The sequence below is a fragment of the Rissa tridactyla genome, chromosome 16 (genome assembly GCF_028500815.1).
Source record: "Rissa tridactyla isolate bRisTri1 chromosome 16, bRisTri1.patW.cur.20221130, whole genome shotgun sequence".
Taxonomy (NCBI): Eukaryota; Metazoa; Chordata; class Aves; order Charadriiformes; family Laridae; genus Rissa; species Rissa tridactyla.
This window is the reverse complement of record NC_071481.1, coordinates 352,938-378,472: the sequence shown is the minus strand read 5'-3', so window position 1 is coordinate 378,472 and position 25,535 is coordinate 352,938. Positions and strand designations below refer to the sequence as shown.

The 25,535-nt window shown below is 51.7% G+C and overlaps 1 protein-coding gene across 2 annotated transcripts in view; it reads left to right on the top strand.

Moving 5' to 3' along the window:
* The window catches only part of CAMTA1 (calmodulin binding transcription activator 1), a 292,757-nt gene that overhangs the window by 189,918 nt on the left and 77,304 nt on the right, over positions 1-25,535 (top strand). Inside the window, exon 1 of one of the 2 annotated variants that reach the window (XM_054222805.1) lies at positions 22,029-22,098. The exons of the other annotated variant lie outside the window; for it this stretch is intronic. The gene's annotated coding sequence lies outside the window, so the exon portion shown is untranslated. Of the gene's footprint in view, positions 1-22,028; positions 22,099-25,535 lie in introns of those variants that run through there. 2 annotated transcript variants of the gene reach the window in all.

The following is a 25,535-nucleotide window of genomic DNA, read 5'->3' as shown; positions in this document are numbered from 1 at the left end:
TGCTGGTTTTGCTGGTGAAGGCTTCTCCCCTCTCCTCCCCGCAGCCAGAGCCGCTGACGCAGCTCCTGGTGCCAGCAAATGCCTCTGCCGCGCGCTGGCAGGGAAGCGCGGGGAGGGACGGGGGTCTGAGCAGCGACAGGGACCGCTTGCCAGGGCCACCCTGCCCGGCTTCTCCCCAAGCCCTTTGTCCTGGGTTTAGGGTGCTCTGTTCACATATCTGTAAACACAGTATGTGTAGTTCCCTTGTGGAGAAAGCAACTTACATAAATGGGGAAAATGAGAAAAGATGCAAGTGGTCTTACCTAGCGCTGATATCAAATTTACAAGGTAGACACGACCTGTATCCTCAGTAGTGCTTCATCTTACCAGGTTGAAGAAGTAATGATGAGTGTTTCTCTGTGGCAGTGGGATATTGATGGGAGGATTCACTTTGCCATGGTTGTGCTCTCATAAAAGCTCGGGAGAGCTCCAGGTGTTCTCTCTTTAATATTGCATTGGTAGCCTGATGGTTTCTTGCTGACAAAACTTCCACAGTCCTTAATATCAGCCTGTCTGCATTCATCAGCTGCAAAGGTTTTCCCTCCTGTCGGATACTGGAATAGCATTAGACAGAAAACAAAGCGTAGGAAGCCAATATGATCATTTTTTAATCTAGCCCCCCTATACCAGGGAGATGGTTGTGCTGCCATGACTGGAAGTTGTGATGCAAAGCGGAGGAATACTAGATGTCATTGGAGTGAAGCATGTGGAAATATATTTTTCAATATTCTGCTTGTGTCCAGCTGCAGTACTGAAAAAAAACCCGCTCCTGGCCTATGCATCACTCCTGTACAGATCCTGTAGGGACACGGAGTGATACGGGGAAGGAGCTACCAGTCCCATTCAGCAGTCCGGGTGGATTCCAAGGCAAGGAATATCTGGCACCCCTGAAGAGTTACCGTCTTCAAGAGCAACTGTTGGTCCTTTTATAGACCGTCCCATCATTTATCAAGGAAATATTGTGCAATACCGTCAAAGTTCAAACTTGCTATTCTGTAGTGTGCCCAGAGGCCTGTTCCTGCCGGGCTGCAGAGCAGGGCTCGCGAAACTCCAACTGGGGAAGGATCAGGCGTTGTAACCACGCTCCTCATTGGCACGAATGCTAACGCCACGTGCGAGGGTTGTCAAACTGGCACGTGTCCGTAAACTGCAGCAGCTCGCTGGCAGATTTCGCCACTTCCTTGTTAATGGGAAATTTATCAGTTTGTCGTGGCGGTTCTGGTGGCTTCCCTTTGAGACTGGTTCCGAGCCCAGTAGTATTCAATATTATATTAACCATCTGAAAGAAATTGTAAAATCGTTACCTGCAAGTTTTATCACCACTTCCATTTGTGAAGTTTTGCAGGGTAATAAATATTGATGAAGATCGGTCACAGAAATTAATCTGAACATGGTTATTAGAGATGGGTGGAGTTATCAATATGTGTTTGAAGCGAAAAGCAAGCTTTTGCATCAAAAAGAAGGGTGAGAGCAGACTTAGAGGGTAGCAGCAACCCACAGTGTCTCTGAAAATGGCTGCCAATCCCTAAGCGTGCCAAGCCGTGGAGGTAGGACTTGGTACGGTTCTGTGGTGAGCGGTGCTAGCACGTACCCGGCCGTGGTCCTCTCACTTTCAAAGGTGGGGGCTGTGGGCAGAGAGTGCCGAGTGTGGAGCGTAGGCAGCCAGACGCCGGCACCGCTCCGGCACCGCGCTGCGCCGGGGGCCGCCTGCGGAGCAGGGAGAGGGCCGGGGAGGGGGGATATTTATGCGTGAAGGACTGTCAGGGCTGGAAAGATGAAAATCTGTTGTGCTCTCCCAGGGCTCCTAACTTTGTCCCCTCCAGGCAGCTGGCAGGATTTCTCTAAATATTTGAGATGTTAAAGGGCTTAAACTGGATTACTCCTGGACATGAGCAATTATAATTGTAAATGCACTATTATCTGAGCGCTCTCCTGATGCTGCTCTGGCACTGAGGCATGACACGGTGACAGGCGGGGTACGAGGGTCAAGCGCGATGCAAGGAGAGAGCCCTCCCCTGGTACCTCGCTGGCTGGTTTGCGGCAGACCCGACCTACGGGGAGCCGTCCCTGGCGGAGCATCCCCTTCCCCTCGCCCGAGGGCTGCAGAAAGGGCTTCCAGCTGCCCCAGGCTTCAATAATTGTATTGTTTTGCAACTGTATTTATTACATGGATAAATACCAATTAGGAACAAGTATAAACCCCATGCATTTTGCTGTTTAGCGGTTTCAGTTGGAGTTTTCTGGACATGAATGTTCTTTTAAGAAGGCTTGGGGTTTTGGTGGTTTTTGGAGGAGAAGAAGGTTTTTTGGAACAAAGCGCAGCCTCCTGTTTTTTTCTGAAGTACAGTATTTAGATATAGTTATACATATTTAAAGCTATGCCACTCAACTTATATAAAGGGGTAAAATCCATATTCAGAGAGCAAAACTAATGATGGCAGAAACGATATAAACCATCCATTTCAATAAACGTGTAAAATAGCCGTGTGGCAGTGCAGGTGACAGCCCAGCAGCCCTGAGATTTACCCTGGTGTTTGCTGCTGCCGGGGTGGATGGCGGCTGGGGAAGGAGCGGGGTTGTCCCGGCTGGGTGCCGGCCGGTCTGCGAGCTCCATTTTCAGCATGAGATTGGTCCCTTGAGCTCTCCGTCTTGAGCTCCGGTCACAAAGCTGTCACCCTCCTGCAGCGGAGAGACGCTGCTGCAGCGTCCTGGCCAGGGCTGGAAGAGCAGCGGCCGCTCGCCCTGGGAGACCCACGCGCCTGGAGACGGGAATCGGGTGTTTACGAGAAGGGTCCGGCAGGAGGATGTCGGAAACTCTGCGGGTGCTTGTCCAAGGGCTGTTCCAAGTGGAAGAAAGCGGAGGAGGATGTGGCTGCATGGACAAACCCGCGCAGACGGAGTTGAACTGCAAATCACGCGTGGGGACCAGCGTGGGGGCCGGCAGGGGCCGGAGGGGGAAGCGGCCGCAGTGGGGCCAGAGCCCACCAGGCAGCAGGAGGACGAGGTCCGGGCGGGGGTCTGGGTCCGGGGCCACTGGCTGGGGCGGGCAACAGTGCCAGCGTCTCCGTGAGCCCCATGGGCCGCAGGGAGGGATGGAGCGGCTCTGCGGGGGGCACGTGTGGCAGCAGCGGCGCCCCAGCAGCACCATTTGGTTTGGTTTCGTGTTTGAGGGGAATGCAGTGTTAAAAGAACCTCACGTTTTTAAATGAGTTTGTATTTCAGCGTTGAATGTAACTGATCCAAGCGATTGGCAGTGCGATGTTAAATAGGAAATCGGTATATGGAGCACAAAGCAAGATCCCCGTTCCTGGCAGCGAAGGGTGCGTTGGGAGGAAACGCGCTGCACAAAATGCAGCATTTTCTACAGCCTGAAAGCATTCCCCTTCCCGGAGCCAAGAGGTCGGGAATTTACCTCCTGCCTGGTTTCCAGAGAGATCCCCGTGTTTCTGTCACACGGCGGAGAACAGATCAGAGGACGTTCAGCGGGAGCTCGGGAGACTGGTGATATACGAGCCTTTTAAATGAAGTGTTTGCATATAGCAGTGCTGGAAACAGGCCGCCCGCGGTTCGCACGCACACACACCCACGCACTCGGCATCCTCAGCATCTCTCCAGCCTCTGGGAAAACAGCTGCCTCCCCTTCCAGCAGTGCAAGCCAGGAGACTTCAACGTTCCCCCCATGAAAAGCAAGGGAAAAGATGATGTACATGAGCATCCGGCACAATAGGAAGGACCGTAATGTCCCGTCTGCTTGTCTAGAAAGCCGGGCAAAATCATCCGATATAATTTGTGCTATGGCTTCTGTTGGGAAAATGAGGCAGGGGTTTAGCCTTGTGATGAAATAGCGTTCAGGACTGTGGAAGGCTTGATTGCAGCTCTTTAATTAGCTATCGAGCACGGCTCATCCCTCTGCAGAAGGGTGTCACGGGCGGTGGGCTGCACACCAGGAGAGCCGCACCGTGGTGCCGCCAGTATTTAGGTTAAAGCCCGGGATTATGTGTAATACAGAGTTTCCTTCGCGGGAAGGGCTGGGGGGAGTAAAGACAAGACACCTTCAGCGTGTCCCTCAAATATCTGCTCATCTCTGGTGCCTCGCTTGGCATTTGAAAATGGTTTGAAGTCGAGGTGTTGATAAAAGGAAAGCTTCATAAAACAATGCCAACAAAAATAAATGAAATCCTTTTATCTGATTCCTCGCCGGTCCCCCGAGGTTCATGAGACGTGGGGTGGGGGGACCGCAAGGTCATCTGCAAAGAGGGAGCTGGAAAGGCTTTTTTTTATATCTGCATGAGCAGTTAACTGGAGCATGCTGCAGAGTGTTTACAGCAGGATTTTGGCTTCACAATGGATTAAAAGATTTTACAATCCATCTGCAGAATATCTTGAACTTTAGCGTTGTTGTGTGCTCAAAATAACGTTAGTCTTTTAATGTTTGATGCACTGGGAGCCTTGAGGGGAATCGAAGGATTTTGAAATGGCGTGAGAAGGGGAGGGTGGCTGTTGGCATTAGCGGGGTCCTCTTGGAATCGGTGACACGGGACCCCCTGCCGGCAGAAACACCGCCGCGAGCTCAGGGACCCCCCGTGCAGAGCCGGGCGAGGGGACGGTTTGGGAGCATCTGAGTCGCTCCTCGGCCCCGTGGTGCCACTGCCCGGCCCGGGCTGGGTCTGGCTGCAGCGATGGGGCAGAGCCCCCGGCCTGACCCTGGCCGCTGGCAGCTTCGTTCTGCCTCCGCTGAAGCTCTTGGCGACCGTTTTACCCAGAGACGCTGCTTTGTGAGGGCCCTGTGGAGGCTGGGTCTGCAGCACGAGCCAAGGCTTTCGCCGTCTCTGTGGAAAAAGACGCTCTTGGACCCCCCAAGCTGATCTCGCTGATTGATGGCGTTGGCTGTGTCCGGCAGGGCTCTCCTGCTGCTCCGTGTTATATTCTGTGATTCTCCGGTGTCCAAAGCACCTTGGCATGCATGTGCCCCCTCCTTTTGCTTTCCCGCTCCCCTCGCAGAAGACGTCCTTCACAGCGGCTAGCGCGGGAGCTGGGAACGTGGAGGAGGAGCGTTGGCTTGGGCACAGGCCTGGCTGAGTAGGCTGCAGAGATGGAGACAAAGTTTGCTCTATCTCTGGATAGAGCTCTTCCTCCATCTTTTCGGGGGCTCATGTGAATTTGGGAAGCCTCCTTTTAAACCCACGCTTAAGCCGATTTTCAGAATTATTCAGAAATATCATCCTAATTGGTTCCAAAGTCCCACAAATGCGTAGCTGCCTGGAAAAATTAAGCCGTCAGTAAGAGTGTGAGTTGGCGGCTTTTGGGGGTCGGGGTCCTGCTGCCATTGGTAGCCCCAGCTGTGGCGACCCGGCGTGCTGGGATGGGGAATGCCCGGTGCTGCCGCCCGGACCCATCACCTCGGGACCATCTCCCGATGCCCTTCGCTCTCGTGGGGCAGAGGGTGTCTGCCAACACAGAGCCACGCGTCGTGGCCTGTGACAAATCGCTTTTTAATTGCCTCAAGGAAGAAATCCATTAGTCTTCCCTTTACGTGAGAATCATTGCAAAATTCTGCTAAACACGAGCAGATGATGTGCTCCAAATAGTGCAGGCCCTGCTGCTGTTTTCAGTTTACGTCACCGTCCGGTTTGGAGCGTTAATTTTCAATCCAACAAAATCGAACTGTCGGAGCCCCCTCCCGCCCCCTCCCACTCTGCTGACACAGGAGCGGCGTTACGGTGATGCATTAATTGCCAAAGAAATTTATCTTCTCTTAGTCCCCACTTCCTTTTGTTGTTTTTTTTTTCTGTTGGTTTTTTTTTTTTTTTTTAAAGCAAATGACAGTTCTTTCTTTTCTTAGAAGTGCAGCCAATAGGACCCGGAAGGCTTTGACCCTTCTGGCAGCAATGTGCCGTAGCTTTCCCACATCTCCGGATCGCAGCAAACAGGCAGAAACCTCCGAGCATGTTGTTCTGGCAAATTATTGCCCTGCCATCTTAATTTAAGCCTCGTTGCTACAAAAAAGGGTTCAAAAGCGCCTCTGAGCTGTTGACAGCTGTGGCAATGACAGACTGCTTTTGCTGTGGCTGGTGGCCCTTTCAGCCAGGTTTGTTGCTATTTTTAGGTACCTTTTACAGGAAGAAATGCAGCAGTTAATGGCAGAATCAGAGTTTTACCAGTCCACAATGTCTTTTTTTCTCTCCGGGCTTTTCCCATTTTGTGAGGTTTCACTGCATCCTGGCACAGGTTTGGAGCAAGACAGCAAGAAGAAAATGCAGGACGCGGGACCACCTGTGAAACCAGCCTCTCTGTCCGCTTTTCCAGCGGTAGCTGGTGACTTACCGACTGACGCTCCCCCCGTTGTGCTTCGTCCTTACGGCATCTGTCGTGGGTGAGAGACCCCGAGGTGGGTGCCGGACATGGGGATGCGACCCCCTGCCGATGCTCCCGCTTGGGGTGGGAGCGGAGCGTGGCAGCGCTGCTGGCCGTCCCCGGTGGTCCCTGCGGCACTGCTTAAAAGATGCAAAAAGGGTGAAAAATCTGGCTGGAACGCGTTCATGGAGTCTTGGTCACCAAGCGGTGCAATCGTGCTGTGCTCAGATGTTGCCTAACAGGTAGAACAGTGGCAATAAATATCACTTCGTACCATACGATCAAGACATAAAATGCAGGGAGGACCATTTTCCAGACAAGGAGTACCATTGTTGGATGTTGCCGTGTAAAAAGCGAGACCAGAAATTGACTGTAATTGAAATTTGCTGTACAGAAAAGGAGCTACGAGGAGGAACCCAGAATCAACACAGGTGGTTTGCTAACCCTCCGCAAATTCTGCTTTGTTGACTCTGTTACTAGCTTTATTTCTAAGCTATTCTGTAGAAACAAATCTCTTAGCACTTGCGCGTTTGCTCTGCTCTTATAAGGAATATGTATCTTTAAAATTGCAGATTAACATTATGTTAAAATTCATTATTATAATGTGCACAGGGAAATTATACTAATATAAACATTTATGATAGAGTGTAATTGTTGAAATTTCAGCAAGTAGTCCCAGTTTAGTGCCCAACCTGTAACATGAAACACTTCTCTGGTCACAGCTCTTTCTTGCTTATGGGACCAATAAATGAATTCACATTTGCAAGTTAGATAAATCCTTTGAATGTATTATTGATGCAAACAAATGAGGATTGGGGCTCTAGACAATACCTAATGAAGCTGACTCGACACAGGCTGTTCCCGCTGAAGGGTGCCAGGTTTCGGCGCGGGAAGATGGATGCCTGTTTCATCCCGTAATTATCCCGTGGCTTATACTCGCTTTCTATGTTCCTTGGCTTGGCACAAAGCTAAGGGCACCACGATAAGTAATTAATTACTGGGGATCCACTGGCAGCTATTAAAGAAAGCTCACGCTCAGTTGATAGTTCGTGACTATCTGCGCTTTGATCTCCTTCTAGACTCAGGGTGTTGACTCTCCCAATTATTTTTTCTGGTAAATATTGCTAATCAGAAGATCTTTTAGAAGAGGTTTGTACCTTTTCTGAAGACCGTTGCTTTTTTTTCAGCTGCAGACTCCAACTGGTGCTAAATAAACTTGGTTGAAAAGCCCTACTCTGTACATCTGAATTATAAATAAGGTGCGCAGCGTCGGAGTAAACGCCAGCGGAAAGGCTGCAGCAGCGCGCGGTGGAAAGCACCTTTAAGCTGCTGGAGAACCGAACGTTCCCCTTCCCTGCCGAGAGAACCACCGGAGAGCAAAAGGTTACTCTCCTCCTGTGCCATTCAGGGAGGCATTCCCAGCTCCAGGACTTAATCCAGAACACAAATCAGGTCCTTCACGCCACAGGGTGGGGCGACGCTGCTATAGGCGCTTCACAACTGCACCCACGGGGTGCAGGAGACAACGATTTCCACATCGAAAATGAGCGTCTGTGATATTGTAAAATGGATTCAGCCCGACTTAACAGGATCCTGTTTTCTCCCCGGGCGTTTCTGGGCTGGGTTCTGTCGGCTGCGTGTCCATTCAGGCACGTGAACCCGCGGGATGCTGCGGGATGTGGGCGCAGCGTCCCCGGCGCCGGGATGCGTCAGGGGCTCGTAACCTCACTGGGAACGGGTCGCTTCATCTCCCTTTCCCTCGGACCTCAGGCTGCACAAGATCCTGTTCTTCCCTACGTTGTCTAGGCGCGGTTTGTTGCCCTGGGCCGGGTGGCACAGGCGTCGCAGCAGCCCATTTGAGGGGGGTATGAGCCTGGTGCGAGCAAGAGCCCGGCGGGTGCTGGGAAGCTTTATTTCGGCCGACAGGAGACAAGTGCAGTCCTACGGAGATATTCTAAAGCAGAGAGGCCAGACAGCCACCCCGAGCACCTTCCAGGGTGGGTTTGCTTCTCCTCCGCAGGAGGGCAAGCACGATTCCCACGATAGCAACTCTCTTTTCTAACATAATATAGAAACCAGTCTCCATGCCTGCCAGGGCAGATCTCAAGATACGGGGGGAAAGTTTGTGCACGCACGTTTTTGACTCTTCCTCTTTTAACTGCCCTTTTTCAGCACCGTAATTCGGGTAACGTGGAGAGATGGCGTCCCAAATAGCGTCCCTTGATGGGCCACAACAGTGGGCTTCTGATTACAGGGTACGCTGCCGGAAGGTCTGTTAACTGCAGAAAAACAGCGGCGTTGTAGGGCAGGGAGGGATGGCGCTGGGTTAAAGAGACCCTGAATGCAGCTCCGGTCGCTGACTCTCCTTGGCAGACGATGCTGATCGTTCTTGTGTTCCTCTGAATTTGAGGCTACGCTGCTGGAAGTGGTACATTTTAGAAAAACGGGCATTTATTGGGTAATTGTGGAGAGCCACATCTCTCTGGAGCTGTCGGCAGGAAGGTTTCCCAGGGAAATAAATGCAGCATGGGAGTCAGGCAGCTATCGGAATGACCTCCAGAAACGCCACCAGGGAAGACAAGTTAAGTGGGGCTGAGCTGGACTCTTGTGTCCTGGGCCCAGGAGAGAAAAAGACAAGTTTGCGTTGAACACCTCGGTCCAGAAGTGGCAGCTGGAGTTTGCCTGTTCCTCAGCTTTAATTCTCAGTGGCAGCAATTTGAATTCGTAGACCTAATTGCTGGTTCTCTCTTCTGTGCAGGTGGCAACCAACTGGCCGGTTGGCAATGAGTAATGCCTTGGGTTAAAGGCTTCAGAGGGATAGTTACGTGGTCAGAGAGGTCACAGAAACTATTGTCAAGGCCTAAGCACCAAATGGAGCTATAGCTGCTTGATTAATTGGCTAAATTAGAGAGGCTTTGACCTACCTCACGGAAGTTTAATGAATTAGTTGATTAGTTACAGGAAGTTGTTTCACCACAGCAAGGCAGGGAAGGTCGTTGGTCTCCAGACAATGACCTCCTCTGGAAACTGCCAGAACGATGCTTTTGGGCAAACTGTTTTTCTCACTCTGGTGGAGTGAATGAGGTTTCCAGGCCCTGCGACAGAAAGGAGTGTATTAAAACTCTGCAAATCCTGCAATGCACAGGACCCGGTGTTACTTTTCAGCATCCCGACATTGGTCGGGCTGGCTTGCTTGCTCATGGCTTGTGCATTCCTGTTTTCCACCCTTTTTCCCTTCTTTCTACCTCTTCGTTTGCTGCGTTGATGTGTTTGGAGACCTTCCTGCCCTCCCTCCTGTTCTGGTACCAATATGCCCCGCAGAACGATGCTGCAGAGCTGCTTTTGGTTTGGCACACTGCAGCGTGGTGGTAACAGTTTGAGGTTAATCGTGCTTATGATATAACACTTTTATGTGGGGATGCTAAGGTGCGATAGTGTGAGTTTGGGCTTCTGCCTGTGTTCATAATTTGGGGGGAAACGCAGATAAAGTTGGGTACAGAACGTCTGCTGCGCATTCAAGGCAGGTTGCTTCCCTGTGATGTGGAAGACGGGATGGGAACGGAGCAGGAGGACACTCCTGTTTTGGGCTGCTCTGCCCCGAACGCTGAGGGTTCGCCGTGTCCTGACCCGCTCCCTGGCAGAGCCGCCAGTGACGCCGCGGCGCCGTGTGCTCCTCAGGGCATGGGACTGGGGCTGCTTTGGCCGGTCCCTCCCCTTTCTGGCCAGTTTCAGACCATTTCTGGGACGTGGTGGGACCCTTCGCGTAGCTGTCGAACGCCTGGGTACACCCGAGCGCAGTAAAACGTCTTCTCTTCCCTTCGACTCGCCTGGGAACAGTTCATCATCAGGTGCTGAATAAAAAGGGACTGCCAGGATTAGCATTTTGGAGCTTGCTCATTACAAGTCGTTGCACTTTTAAAATGAGTTTCCATTTACATTTTTTGCCAAAAGGCAGCTGTGAAAAAGCCCTTGGACTAAACTCTCTCCTTAGGGGGTAAAGCAACCTCCAGTATATTTTAATGGATTCTTGTCAAATTACTGATCAGAATAAATCCAAGTGCTCTTGGAGACTGAATGTTTCTTGTTAAACTCTCCAAAAAAGAATAGGATTGATTTGGAAATGTCACTTGTGATTTAAAAGCTTAAAGGTGAGAACGTCGGGATATAATTAGCAGCAGCTGATTTTTCTTTTACTTATTCCTTGTTGTCTGCGTGGAAACGTGATGCCCCCGAGTGACTTTCTGGGCCAGCCCGAACTGGTGGCCAGCAGAGGTGGTACCTGAGGGTGCAGAGGTGGGTCTGAGATTTCGGTTGCCTCCCCTGGGTCAGGAAAACCAAGCAATTTCAAGTGATTGAAATGTGAGGTTCAAATCGGGATTTACCACTTACTGTCGTACGATGAAATCGGCGTTCCCTGGCACAAGGAAAGGCAGCAAAAATTAATGATATTTAAAGAGTAGTTTTAGCAGCCCAAGTCAATGTGATAGAAGGCCCACTAATAGGGAGAAGCTTACTGGGTCCTCAGTTCTTACTTTAACTGGATTCTTTCTTAACTTAAGAAAAGAGATGAGGTCCTGCAACACTGTACTGATTCCCAATATTCGGAATATTGGTGTGAATACCACTGCCATACCCACCCCCAAACCGGGGGACAGCAGTTTCCCAAAGGGCAGCAGCGAGGCGTCTTTGCTGGGGAAACGCAGAGAGAGAGGAAGGCTGCGTTGTTTCCCTGCCTGACGAAGAGGAGCAGCGTTTGACCGACGGGAGGTGAGATGGTCCTTTGCCCAGTGGGGTCCCTGTACCGGGAGGTGACGTTACGCCCAGGAGCTTTTTGGCGTGTGGCTCCATCCTCTCTCCTGGTTTTGCTTTCTCGGCCGTGCATTCATCGACCTTCTGCCTTCACGGGCTCTTCCCGTGCCGGGGAGAGCACACACGGACCGTTTCTTGCTACATTAGCATTTTCAAACGTAGTTGATGCTTTCTGAAATTTTATGTGCTACGATGAAAAGTCCAGAGTTGTCGCCCTGGCTTGAAGAGACTTTTAAAAGAGATCTTCTGCCGTTGAAAGGCAATCTTGCAGCAATTAATTGTAAAATTACATTTCAGGTGAACAGCATACATCGTTTTAGAGATTAATTCTTCTGGAAATGTGATCTTTCATCACTCTAGGTATTACATTTGAAATAAACTCCTTCATTTCTCAAAAATAGACCGTGAGCCTATAAATAGAAATCATATTGTGAATTCAGATTTTAACTGAAATCACTGATATAAAGTATTCAAGATACAGTCTTTGAAAAAAGCCTGATTGTGATAATCCCACAGCGTTAGAATTATATTGTGCCGCCAAAGATATGAAAAGACCCGGTCTCTCTTTTTTTCACATCCAGTAAGTGTAGCCATTGATCAGGATCACCCGGTCCATTCTCCATCCTCGCTTTGCCCTGATGATGTGCATTTCTTCTGCTCATATTATCTTTGTTGAATTTGAATAAGATTCAATTTCCTGACATCTGAGGCTCTTTGTACTTTGCAAATTGTTATCCTTAGCTATAAAAGAGGACACATTCATTCTGCCCTCCGGTAGCTGTGGACAAAGGAACGTGCCGAGGGTGCAACCCTATTTCAGCCTGAGGCAGACGCGGTGCACCGCGTGCTCCGCCGGTACCTCGCACCTGCCCGGCTGCACCCGCTCCCGCTTAACCATGTCTGCGATGTCTGGCTTTACTGGAGGGGGCAGGCAAAGAAAATATGTCCGGGCTGGAATGCGGAGCGTGCCGGAGGGCTTTGCCGAGGCCGTGGCGGGCAGAAGGGGGTGCCCGAGCGTAACGCCCAGCACAGCTCCGGTTTAACTTCCAGCCATCTGAGAAGCATCCGCACTGGGAAATCCATCGATGCCAAGGAGAAGAGCAGAAACGTTCCCGGTGTCCGGAGTAAGAGGTCTCACACTTCCTACAATTCACCTCAGTGATTTCACCTAAATTTCGGTTTCCGTTGTGATACTGTGAATGTATGTGAATCCTGCACTAAATGTTTATGGTAGCAGAGGTCAGGGAAGCATTGGATGCTGTGCCCGGGGCAGAGGGGCAAAGCTCCCCTCTTGCTGCTGCTGCCAGAGCAAGCAGATCCCATTCCCAGGAATATGGGGATCCATCGCTCCGCAGCTGCCTGCGTACTCCGTAAGAGGTGAAATACTGGGCAGCAGGAGCTGTGTGTCGATGGCCAGTCTTTGCCAGCTGCTGGCAGACATGGGGTTGCTCTCCACGGCGCTGCCTCCGCGCTCGCGGGGCTGAGACCAGCCCTCCGTCCCAGGGCCGGAGAACGAGCCCGTCTCCTACACGTGCCTCTTTACCTGGCATCCATACGGCGAAGACAGGGGAAACCGGTGATGGGGAGGCAGCCCTGGGGCTGACGGGGGGGACACGAGGGGACACAGGGTGCTGCTCGCTGGAGCCCTGGGCTTTGGTGTCAGCCCTGCAGGGAGCACATCTTCCGCTGCCGTATCGGAGTCATTCCTAGAAACTACATCGCAGTTTGATTTATTTTTTTTTATAAGGGAAAACCCCATCTTTGAAACAAGTAAGAACGACTGCGAGCAACAGGGAGAACGCTGATGTTTCTCTGATGGGAGCAATGCAGCATATGGATAGTGCAAGGCTCGCAGCACCTGCGGGGAGCAGACAGCAATATTAATGCCTTTTACGTCTGCCGAGGCAATTGCTGGAAAAATCCTTCCATGAGTCCTTGCTTGTTGGCAGGGCGAGGAGGATTTTCGGAGCAGGAGGGTGCTGTGCTGGGCAGCGTGCCTGACCCGTGCCTCGGCAGGTGCTGCCATCGCTGGGCAGGAACGCTGCGCCGCGCCGGCGTTTGGCCGTCGGCATTGGCTTTGCAGCGCCGAGGACAAAGACGAGCACGGTGTCACCCCGCAGGACAACAGGCGCAAGGAGCCGGGCATCACTGTGCTCGCCCAGCCCTTGTGCGTGGCCCTGCATCCCCGTCCCTGCCCTGCCGCACACCAGTCAAGGATGTGTCCTTACGGCAGCCGGCTGCTCCTCTCTTTACAGGGCACAGCAGAGCCCCTGGTCATCCTCACTGATCCGCTCCGTTCCGGTACGGCAGGTCCTTGCGTCCTCCGTCCCTGCAGCACGTTACCCTGCCGTCTCCTTCCCGGGCCTGGCAGCATCGCATGAAGGCTCTGAAGGTGTCCTTGCAGAGTCCTTCATCCATCAGTGTTTTTCTGGTGCTGCTCCGGTGACATAATGAGCCTTTGTCGAGGAGTAAATGAGTTTAGAGGAGGAATGACCCGACCCAACGCTTTGCGAGTGATTAGCGGTGAGCGATGCTGCTGGGGACGGAGCAGGAGGAGCCCAGGGGTGCCCAGCAGAGCTGGCGTGTCCAGGAGCATGACGTCCTGGGCTGCCTTTCTCTGCGACAGCCGGGAAGCAGCCAGGGAATGGGAAGCTGGGAATTACTGCAGTCCCATCCTTGCTAAATACAGGTTGAAGTGATTAACAGGGAGAAGCATCTTCCGTTTCCCTGGATAAAAGCCAGGCTTTTCTGTGTCCCACATGCTGACATCTGGTTTCCCTTTTGTGTCCTTGCAGCCACTGTGGTCCCAGGACAGAGGCTGCGGGGACAACGTCGAGGAGAGGGACTGGTCCTGCCTCTGCTGAAGCTGCAGAGGATGTCACCTCGCAGTGCTTGCGTGCTTAGTTTCTGCTGCCTTAGCCATTTTTAAGAGAGAAATCTACATTAGGCAACCGTTACTCAGCATATTTTATGGTATTTTGCCCTGGTTTGAGTGTGTAAAGTTACTAAGCTGTTCAATTCAGCACTTTTCCTGCGTAGCTGGATGGCATAACTCAGTTTGAGTTCGGCTCCTGTAGCAGCAGCGTGGGAAAGGGGCCTCAGTTTGGGGGAACCTGACCCTTGGTTGCTGCCCACGGGACTCGGCGCTGGTGTCGGTGTCCCTCTCGCTGGTGTCGGTGTCCCTCTCGCTGGTGTCGGTGTCCCTCTCGCCGGTTTGCTCAGATGCTCTGCCCTGTCGTGCTGCAGCGAACCTGGGACTTGGCCTTTTCCCACCTCCTTTCTGATACCCACCTTCACGCACCTGAAGAAGGGCTTAGGGTTTGCTGGCGGTTTATTCCTCTGGTCTGTTCCCTGCTGGTTCATCGCCTCTAACTTCTCTATTTATTTTTACATTTTCCCAATGAAGGAGTGGCGTAGCCGCAATGACAGCCAGCGGGTTGGTAACGTCACCTCCAGGTTTGCTTGAGAGTAGGCTCTGAATGGATCTGACTGTGTCGCATCTACCATGTTGTGCCAATATGATATTTAGCAAGAAGCAAAGGATTTCTTATGTGCCCAGCTCTGTATTCTCACGTATGTGTCCAGCCCCCAGGATGGGGGCACAAACGCGTACAAAGGCACGCGTGCTGCTCCAGCTCATCCGCCAGCAGCTCCTGGAGCCGATGCTCCCAGCCGGGAAGGCGTTGATAACGCGATGCTTCCTGGGCTGCGCGGAGGCGACCAAGTCTTGAGCACCAGCAAAACCCCTCCTATTTGCAGCTCAGAGTTGAAGCTTACAGCAAAAGCCCTTTGTTGTATCGCTCAAAGCAGAAAATCATTTCCGTCAGTTCCCGTAAGACACCGTGGGAAAGACTTGCCTTTGGCATGGGATTCCCTGCGAGGCGGGGGCAGCGGTCTGATGAAGCAGGAAGGTCGGGGTGATGCCCGAGCTGCGTCTCACGGTGGCAGCCCGTCTCCCCTGGTCCCCTGGGCAGGGTGACAGTGGTGCCTGCTTTGGGAAGGGTCTTCCCAAGGCATTCCCTGCCCGGCCGGAGGCTCCCCGCCGCAGCATCTCCTCCCTCGCAGAGTCTTGGTGTTTGAAGAGTGAGCGCGAGGCTGCCCTGATTAAAATTTAATGAGGCTTGGTATTATTGAGGGCCCTTTCGTGTCAGTTCTGCACTCGTCAGCAAATAAATACACGAGGCGGAGGTGTGGGGGCGAGCCCCGTCCCTGCGGCAGCCACGGGGTCAGTTCTGCCGGGGCAGATCCGGGGGGCAGCGGGGCAGGTGGGAGCAGCCGGGGCTGCTCCTTTTCTCTCTGGCAGCTGCTGGAGCAGGGGTTCCCTTTTATTTGTTATTTGCATACTTTAGCCATTGGAATTGAATTTGTGCCCATTAAAACTAAATTAGTGCTGCCTGGAATTTTAAATAGGCTCTGGCAGAGCAGCCCATTAACTCTATGGGAGCGGTTTCTGCAGATCCCTCCCCTACAGGCGCACAATGCACCCTGGAAACCACTGCAAAGTGTTGATTATTTGCACGTTCCTGAGGATAATTGGAGTGCCAATATTAGAGACAACGTATTACAGTTTTGAAAGCCATCAGCATGGCTCAGAGCTGGGTTTAACTTCCTCTGCTTCAAAAAAAGGTACGGTGTCAAAGTCTCACTAGATCAGTTTGCAGCCCCCTGGGTTTAACACCATATCAATGCCACCACCTCCGGGTCTTGTTGTCCCCGTCCCTCGCACGTGGCTCTGCCCCAGCAGGCCCATCGCCGCCCCCGGGTGTCCCGGCTCTGTCCCTGGCGGTCCCCTGCTACCCCCCAGCGCAGCCTCTTCTTCCTCTCCCCCAACAGCCTTTCTGCTCTTTCGGGGTCCCTGTTGACGGCGCGCCCGCGACGTTGGCTGCTCTGCCCTCGCGTTTGGAGCCCAGGAGCAGCCCTGACCCCTTGCCATCTGCAGGGATGCTCTGCGCCTTCCTCCCCTCCCTCGTCCCCGTCCCAGGCGTGGGAGCCCCATGCCGGGTCACTCGCAGCCCTTTCCTGGAAAGCCTTCAGGGCTCAGGTCCTTGCCAGGTCTGGCAGCGCGGCTTGCCCGGCAGCTCTGGGAGTAAATGGACGCTACGTGTTGGACTTGCTATTAAAATAATCTCTTTTGTTCGATAGTGTCTAATGAGAAAAGAGAAAACACACCTGAGCAAAACAGTGTGCCTTGTTTACAAAGAGTGGAATTTAATTTAAAGCTTATTCTTTGCGGAAAAAAAACCACGTTCAATCAGCCAGAGATACTACAGCAGAGTTTATGAGACAAGGCTTGGCTGGCTGTTCCTGGTACCAGCCAGGATCCTCAAATTCTGTTGGATTATGTATTGGATATCTTTCGTGATTATGAAATAAGTGAATGGAGCATCACACTGGTGTTCTTCCAATGTTACGCACTTCTCAGCAGTCCCTGCTCCAGACATTTCCCAGGCACGCTTCCATCGGGCCCTGGTGTTGGCTTTATTTTGCTTGGCTGCGCGCGTGTGTCTGTGCATCATAAAACAACCGAGGAACTTTCTCGTTTGAGCCCAGAGAAATGGGTCAGCACTAGACAGAGACAGACATCCTTTTTAATATTTTTTTTTTCTTTCTGGAGCCAAGTCTGTTCCTGGAATGTCCACAAATGCTCTGTGGCTTTCCTGGCCGAGGGAGATCACACACACGTGGACGCGTTGTCCCCGAGTACAAACCACATGGTGCGTGTCCCCCGCGGCCGCCGCAACTCCTCTGTCCTGGGCAGGGGCTGCGGAGACGGGACTGCCCGTGTGTCGCCTTGGGTGACACGTCTCCATCTTGTGCTCCTTCCTCATGTGATAATAAAAAATGCACTACGGGCATCAATCTGCAGACAATAAATTCGTCTCCTTTTCTTGTGCAAAGCCGCGGCTCGCCCTGCCCCGGTGCCGGGCGCCCACAGGGCAGCTGGGGGGGACAGGCTGGGAATCGGCACTGCGGCCCGGAGCAGCGCAAAGCAAAATTCCTTCTAGAATTTGATATAAAGTGGCCAACATGACTCCTGTGTAATTGCTTTGAATCCAATTAATGCTGCCTGAGTAGATGTTAGGAATTATAAAGAGGAATACGACTCTGAGCTTGTCACCTAAACTATGATAATATTCCTTCAAAGGAGGCACATTTGCAAACATTATTAATTACCTGGGGAACAGCTCAGGGTTTAAACTGAATTAGAGGGGGAATGTGGTTTTGTGATTTTGGGTTTGATTGAGAGAGGGAGAGAGAGAGATTCCCGTATTCTTGAACAATGGAGCATTTCTTTGTTACAGACCTGGCAGCAAAATACAGGGAGTTTGTCTGCACTGTGTCCCCTGCCCCCCAAAACCAATTTACCAGCAAGGATATTATGCCAGGAATTACCTGGGGCCAAAAGAGCTTCTAAAAGTGTTTAGCACAGGCTCTTCTAATCAGAAAAACCCAGGAGTGCATAGCTAAAATTTGGCTTTTTTGCTTTCCATGAAGGGTTGTTTGGCTGTAGGGTGCGTTGGAGCTCTTTGGGGTTTGGTTGCTCTCGGGGTGGGCTGTGGGTACTCCTGTGGGGACATGAAAAAAAAGCACCCCAAAAGCCTTCAGATGGAAGCGGAGGCACCCGACTGATCTCCCGGACCCCTTCCCAGGTAGGGGATGGGGGGCAGGACCCCGGCGCAGGCGGGCGCAGGCTCAGACGGGCCTGTGGCTTGCATGGGGCCAGCAAACCTTGACATGGGGCAGACGATAAAACCCCAAGGACACGGCGAATTAGCTGCAGCACAGGCTGTGGGGGAGTCACGTACAAGACTGGCGTGAGAGCAAGGCTGCCTAGAGTCTGTTAGCCAGGGAAATACCTGGGATATTTCTCTTTTTTAATCTTTTCTTTCCTGCCCTCGGTATAAAGAAATCATCAGCTTGTCCTAAATGACCCCATCCTAAGTCAAAACAACCAGGCAGATCTCTCCCCCATCAGGGGTCTGCCTGTCTGAGGAAGCACCTGGAGCTGGTTTCAGCCCCCACTTTTACCGGCATCGCTGCACCTGAATGGATTTAGGGCATTCAAGAGCTCTAATTACTGTAATATAGAGCATAGCTGTGTGAGTCCTTTACAAACCTGCCCCGGTCCAGTGCCTAGACAGCCCTGGGAGGGAGACGTGGTGTCCTTCTTTGTCCAGACCTGTCTGCCCACAGTCCCTGTTGATACTGAGGTGACTTTTCCTACAAGCCACAGAAACCCGGTGCTTCCTTAATTACAACGTGCAAGCTGCACTTGAAAATACCCTCAGAAGGTATTTGCTGCTTGGCTTAGCTGTGAGCTGAGGATCTCAGGGAGTTTTGCATGGAAATAGTGTCTTCCTTAGGCCCTCAAGTTGCTGCTGTCAGCAGAAGGTAAGTTTTATTTTAATTTTACAGTGGTAAAACCCCAGCCCTTCGGTAGCTCCTCTGGCTGCGTGAGGAGCCTGCAGTCACGTCCCCTGAATTGCCAAGCAACTGTGGCCTGTTTGCTCTCCTGGAGCAAATTGAAGCATTGATTTATCTATTTGTTTTGCAACCAACACCAGGGCTTCATCCCGCCGTTCCCCAGGGACGTGCTCCCGCGTGCTCAGCTTGGAAATTAACTCCTCTTACCAAAAAGCGCGCGTGGCTTTGTTTTTCATTTTTGAGGATAAGCCCAGAAGCGGAAGACTTGGCTGGCTGTGTGTTCGCATGTGGCCGTGGGCTGTTTCAGGAAAAAAACATGGAGTTTCCCTTTCCTGAGCCGCTGGATGTGGTTTCACATCCCGGTCTCGTCCAGGATGGCGTTTGAGCCTCATATGCCATCTATAGGTCTGCGATGTACGCTGCTCCTACCACAGCTAGTTATTCGGAGACGGTTAGCTGAAAGCAGAATTCAGCAGCACAGTCAGAAAGTCAAGATGCCCGTGGAGGGGGGAAGCAGCGTGCCCCAAACCGTGCCCAGAGCTGGCGCGGAGCAGTGGGAAGGGAAAGCAGGCGCTGGAGCAGGGCCGTAATCCGTTCGAGAAGTGCCAGACTTTGTGCACGATCGCCGGGGATGTTTTACAGAGATTATCTACCCACACAAATGTGCAAATTTGCACATCATGTAGGCAAAACGCAACAGTGTTTGTTTCACAAAAGGGCACAGACGCTGGGTAGCAGCAGGCTCGGCTCGCCCGGCAGCCCTGAGCCCGGCTTGGTGAAGCGGGGCTGGCTTTTGGGGACAGGCGAGCGCAGTGCGCGGCAGAGCAACTCCTCCGTGCCTTTGCTGAGTCTGCGGGTTGTCTCACAGCATGTTGGAGGAGTAAAGGTCTGAGAGTTGGTGCTTTGCTGCAGGTGGGAACCACCAAAGGTCCCTGGATGGGATCCGTGTTTAACCCCGGTGAGCCGAGATGCTGCTGCGAGAGCCGCTCTCTGGTAGCATCCCCTAACCCGAACAGGAGCGTCTACTTAAACTTTGTTAAAAGATGGGGAAAATGGAAACATATGCATACAAAATTAGACTATCTGTTCCCTTGTGTTGAGTGTTAAAATATATAATAATGCAATATAATGCTTAATTACATGAGTGAATATTTTGTTACATGGTTGGATGTGCTCCCATATGGAGCATGAGTAAGGTTTGACTGTGGGACTTTTGGATTCTCTTGAGCTCAAGAAATACCCGAGAGCGAAAGTGGGCTGCGGCTCTCCATGCGGGCTGGCGCCTTCGGGCTGTTACAGCACGTGGTTTTACGCGCAGTGTGTGGTTTGCAAGGGGGGAGCTGCAGGGCTCCTCAGTGGGGCGGCCGCACCAGCGTGGCGCAGGCTGTCCTGCCCTGGAGTCCCACCACCGGCGCTGGGATCCACCTCTCGCAGGCGTTTCTTTACTGACGGGGCTGCCGACTCACACGTTGCACACGCGTAGTGGACCTGCTCCATCTTCCTGCACGTGCCTTGTGCACCCCCAGCCCTGCACCCCCCTGTCGCCCGCACCCCGCCGTGTGCCGCCTCCGCTGGGACGTGCTGGATGGTGCTGGCAGGATGGCACTTGTGGCCAGCTTTTATGACCTTTGTGCAAATCACACATGAGATCTCCTACGCCCATGATGCTCTTTTATACCAGCCCCTAACGATCCGAGTGGTCTCAACGTGGGGATCCACGAGCCCGTCACTGCTCGCTCTTGATGTGAACTCTTTGGGTCAGTTTCTCCCCAGAATCCAGGTGATGCTCTTCTCAGTGGCTGATGTTTCCGTAAGCAAACAGAAAATCGATTCTAGCAAGCCTATAATCAAGCAGATTTAGCTTGATGAGCTGAAGCAAACCGTACAGGTTGTGGCAGCTGCAGTATAACCCTTCTCACAGGAACCAAAAGCAGAGGCTGTCTCACAGCTGCTCCAAATGTCATCTTAGTGCACGAAGACATTTTTAATTGGCATCTGGACTCAGATCTTAGCTCCAAAAATACTGGGGGCAAAGTAATTTAAGGATTTTTTTTTTTTTCCCCCTTTCTCCCTATAAACATAATAGCGAAACTCTCCCCTGCATCTGTGGTGTTTCGGCCACCTCTGCCAGACTGTACGGGATCCTGGGAGAGGGCTGGAAGAGGAAAATGCAGAAAGGTTCTGCTTACAGATGGATGCAGGACATCTGTGTTCGTTCTGCGCGCTCTTGGGGATTAGGTCTGCACCTAAACCTGCCCATTTTGCTCCTGAAATTCCTGGGCCTCCTGAGAGCCTGTTGTGGATGCAGGGAGCAGGGGGACGTGCTGTGCCCACCTCCCCACGCGCACAGTGCGGAGGGAAACTCCTGCGCCGCGTTCCTGAGGGCGCGCACCCTCTGCACCCCGAAATCCCGCAAGCGACAGACCTTGGCTGAGCTTTTCTGTGCCTTTCGGGTAGCTCTGCTCTCCAAGTTCTCCTTTGGTTGAAAGGAAATGGGAATATGTGGGGAATGGGATGAGGGGGAAGCCAAAAAGGTGCATCGGGTTTGAGGAGTCTGGCATAATAAATTAACAGATAAACAGGGTATCGATTTGATTGTCTAGAACTCGCCCCATGTCAATGAGCACAAAGCACGTTTGCTCAGTAAGCCCAAACCGCGTTCACAATTATTTTTCAAAGCATTTTTGGGAAAGTAATAATCTCTAAACTTGGTGCAAGTGCTGCTCACCCTGAGATTTCCTTTCGGACTGGGGGAGCATTGCAGCTCCCCGGCCGCGCTTCAGCTCCCCGATCCTCACATGCAAAATGCATTATTAAAATGCACTTAAGCAAAACAGAGCAAATGGCTTCTCTTCTCAGATGGAGCAGCGCTGGCGGCCTCTGCTTGTACCGGCGACAGTTAGCTGCTGAAGGGAGAGAAATGATGAAGTATGAGGTTATTTAAGGCTCAGTCTGCCCTGGCGGAATGAGCTTCAAATGAAGATGTTGCTGATGAATAGAAGAAGAAAAGAGGGAGGAGCAAAAGGCCCTGGGCCAAGGGTACTTGGCAACGTGCAGGTGTTATTTGGTATTATCTGAAGAACTATTTAGCCAGTGACTAAATGGTGTCTGGCACCTCATTCAAAAGTTTCGTGGTCGGAGAGGGCAGGACATCGTAAATGAGACTGAGGGGGTCCCCTGCCATGAATTTCTTGACTGAGGCATCCAGCAACGCTGGCAAAGAGTCACGGGTCACCATTTTGCTGTATTCAATCTAAACGCATAGGAAATTACTACTTAGGATTATTTAAATAAAATTAGGGCTGTTCCCTGGGTTTGCTGACAGTCTTGTCATGACAAGAAGATGTTTTTGCAAAAACATCGCTGTCTTAGGGCTCCTCCCCACATTCGGCTGGCAATGATAAGGAATTTCCTCCAGTGAAACCAAGGCTTCAGCGACGACTGTGTACGGCCTTGCACCCTGTAGCAAAGGTGAGCTTGCTTCTCTTTTCTTCCTTGCCCCACGCGCCGCCAAGGAACTATAGAGAAACGTAAGTTATTCCATAATGGAAATTAATAACCCATGTTCTACTTGGTGTTATGTCCTGTTAGTAAATGAGTGTTACACGTGCTGTGTATCCCAGGGCAGCTCTTGGGTACTGATAAGCAGTGACGTATTTGTTTGCTGTCCTTTCCCATGGGGATGCTCCAGTCCCGTGGCGCTTCCGTCACGGCACCCGGGATCTCCCCTGCCCCACAGGCAGCGCTGGGCCGCGGGTGAGGGACGTCCCTCCCGTCCCTCCCCGCGTGGAGCTGGCGGCTGCAACGCGCCGCTGCCTTCTCGCAGAGCAGAGGCACCGCAGGCAGACAGCTTTTCCTGCACTCGGAGCCAGTTGTCCGTTTTAATTCCAGCTGAGAAACCAGGGCAAGGAATATACATCTACACCGTACAGACGCTTTCTAAATCACCACGATCGAGCTTAAATTCTTTTTATTCTTCACCGTAAACCTGTCCTAAAGTAGGTTAGTGGATCAGAGCAGATCTGCTCTATATTATTTATAGGTTGTTTCTGTTTGGTTCTTGCTGCTTGGCTGGATCCTGCTGAAGAGGACTCCATGTTCCAGCAGCCTTTCTCTTTGCTGCTGCTTTAAAACTTTCTATTTTTGTCTGTAGGAATCCCATCTCCCCAGCTCCCTTCTCTGCTAGAATCAGCACGCTGGCAATGCTGAAAGTCTTTCATCACATGCCGTGCCAAGATCTGAATAGATGAAGAACACTGCCGCTGTTTCGTTAGCGGGTGAGCGCGGGCAGCACCAGCGCAGTTACTGACTGCTCCAGCGGCCAGCATCCTTCAGGGGACGTTTCCTGGGAAAGCTGCTTTCCTCCCCCAGCAGGATGCTTTGGCGAGGCTGTTGCTGCAGAAGCACAGTTGCCCCTTTGAGCCAGATACCGCTCAGGAGCATTCGCAGCAAAAGAACAGTTGTCTTTGTCTATGAAGCCCTTTGAATTCGGCAGCCCCATGCGCGGCCGCTCCCTCGGCCGCGTGGGGCAGGAGCAGCATCATCCTGAAGGAGCCGAGGAGCTCCGGTAATTTGGAACCGCTGTCAGGTGAAGAGGCTCTGCACAGCAGCCAAATGTGATAGGCAGGGTAGGGCTGCATAATTTATGAAACCACATTTCTTTTTGATGAGATTTTGAGTCTAAAAGCCCTGGGAAGGGTGTGCTATTTTTTATTGCATCTCTGAACTCAGATGACGTCAGAATCTGTGGGCGCAATCTGTGCTTCTAATAAATAAATAAATAAAATAAAGACGTGCAGGCTTAGATGGCTCCAGCTGCATGAGCACTCCTGGTCCACCTCAATGCCAAGTGAAACAGCTCCTTGCAAATCTCTGCCGAGAGCTCCCAAGGATTAGGCTGCGGGCATCCCAGGGGAGCGTGGGCTTTAGCAGCATGCCAGGGATTATACGCGCGTCCCGGCAGCGAGCGCCGGTCCTGCTCCGCCGCAGGACGTCTGGGGAGACGGCTTGTTCCCAGGTGCTCTCTGCTGTATCCAGAATTACAAGGTCCAGCTGCGTGTCCTTGTAAATGACTTGGCTTGGATTACCCTCGTGTGCAGTATCTCCCACTCCCAGGCCCCTCTTCTGAGCGTTGTGTGATCCGGCCGGGCCTCGCGGCCGGCGCTGGGCTGTAGGAGCAGCCATCAGCGTCCTCCCTCCGGGCGCTTTGTGGCCCCGGCTTGTGTGGCAGCGTGAAATGCTCGTCACAGGTTAATTGCCAGCCACGGCGTAACCTCTGAAAGGATGGGAATTCAGGGTCGCCACCTGCTCTCCTCCTGCACGCTGAAGGTCATTGCGTGAAAGGTGCGTGGACAGTCATTGCTTTGAGTAAATTCATTGCTTTGAGTAAATATCAGCGCATCAGCCCAACAAATTCTGGTTTTCGCTGCAAAGACGGGTGCCTGGTGTTCAGGCAGTTGGAGGTGGGCTGCTTTTGGTACAAGGGTTCCCTTATTGAGCGGATTATTCTGAGTAAATTATTGCAGGCAGTACTGTTTGGGGTCGCAGAGGCTGATATCACCAGCTGTACTAATGTGTAAGGATTTGGGAGACATACTGATATTTTCTGGAGATAAACTGCTAGAAACCGGGAGAATGTTATAAAACTGTGTCCCGAGTTCCTGTTCCCTTATCTCTGCATGCGTGTTATCAAGAGTTTAAAATACATGCGTGATAAAGCACTTCACGGAGCAGTTGCAGTGAGGATGTGTCCTGAGAAGCATCTCCGTCCTGGGGGGCACTGAGCCCAGGGCAGCCCCAGCCAGGGGTGGGAAACCGCTGCTGTGGGAGCACACGGTGCTCTGGGTACTGGGCCACCAAGAATCAAGACCTTTTATAATGTATATTTTTAATGGCCAGCTGGGAAAGAGGGAGAAGACTGGAAAGCTGTTTCTTAGTCCTGTAGGTGGTTGGGGTTTTCTTGGTTGTTTGGGTTTTTTTAAGATACGGTTAGACAGTCACGGGCTGTCAGGTTTTCTCTTGATGTGCCACTGAGGTCAAGAAGCAAAAAAGATGTTTGCATAAAAATAAAAAGTAGGGGGATTGATTAAAACAAAGTTCATATACTACTGTTAGACAGCTGGGGGCTGCAGCCGTGTCTGATGGGCTGTGGGCGGCACGGGAGGGTCCCGTTTGGCAGGGGCCGGATGGGGATTTGAGGGAGGGCAGCAGAGATCACTCCCGGGAAAGGGACTGTGTAAAAAGAATTGAAAAGATTAATATTAACTGACTGAGAAAAGAAGGTGTCATACAAATACTGTGTACAATGAGGGATTGTTCCCAAAATTGGAGAGACGACACCTCTATTTTTTTTTATTGTGAAATACTGAATAAGGGGACGATGAATTTTACTAAAGAGCAACAAAAGTCAAATCTGATTTAAGGAAAGGAAATACTGTGAAACTGCTGTAAGATGTCATGCAGTTCTTGAACATGGTAAACTCAAATTGAACGAAAATATGCATGGACAGTGGCAACATGGTGATCGCGTGAGCAGTATCAGAAGTCATTAATTCTGAAATGTGGACCCTAGGGGACACTTACAGCAAGTTCAGCCAGCAAAAAAACCTGAAAACCTTTCGTTGTTAATGCTTCCCCTGTCAAGCAGGTGCTGGACTGAGTCACCCCCGTACAACCCTCCTCAAAAAGCAGCTCGAGAGGCCCTTTTCTGCACCATCCCTCCAAAGCAGAAAGGGCAGAACATTCCCTAAGCCCCAGCAAAGCTCTCATTTTCCAGGAGATAAATATATCTTCAAAATAATACGGCAGGATGGCTGTCACTTAGACTCTTCTAAATCAAAATAGTATCACCTGATGTGTTATGTGAGCTTTGATTTATTTTTTTTTTTCCCATTCTTTTTTTTATTTGT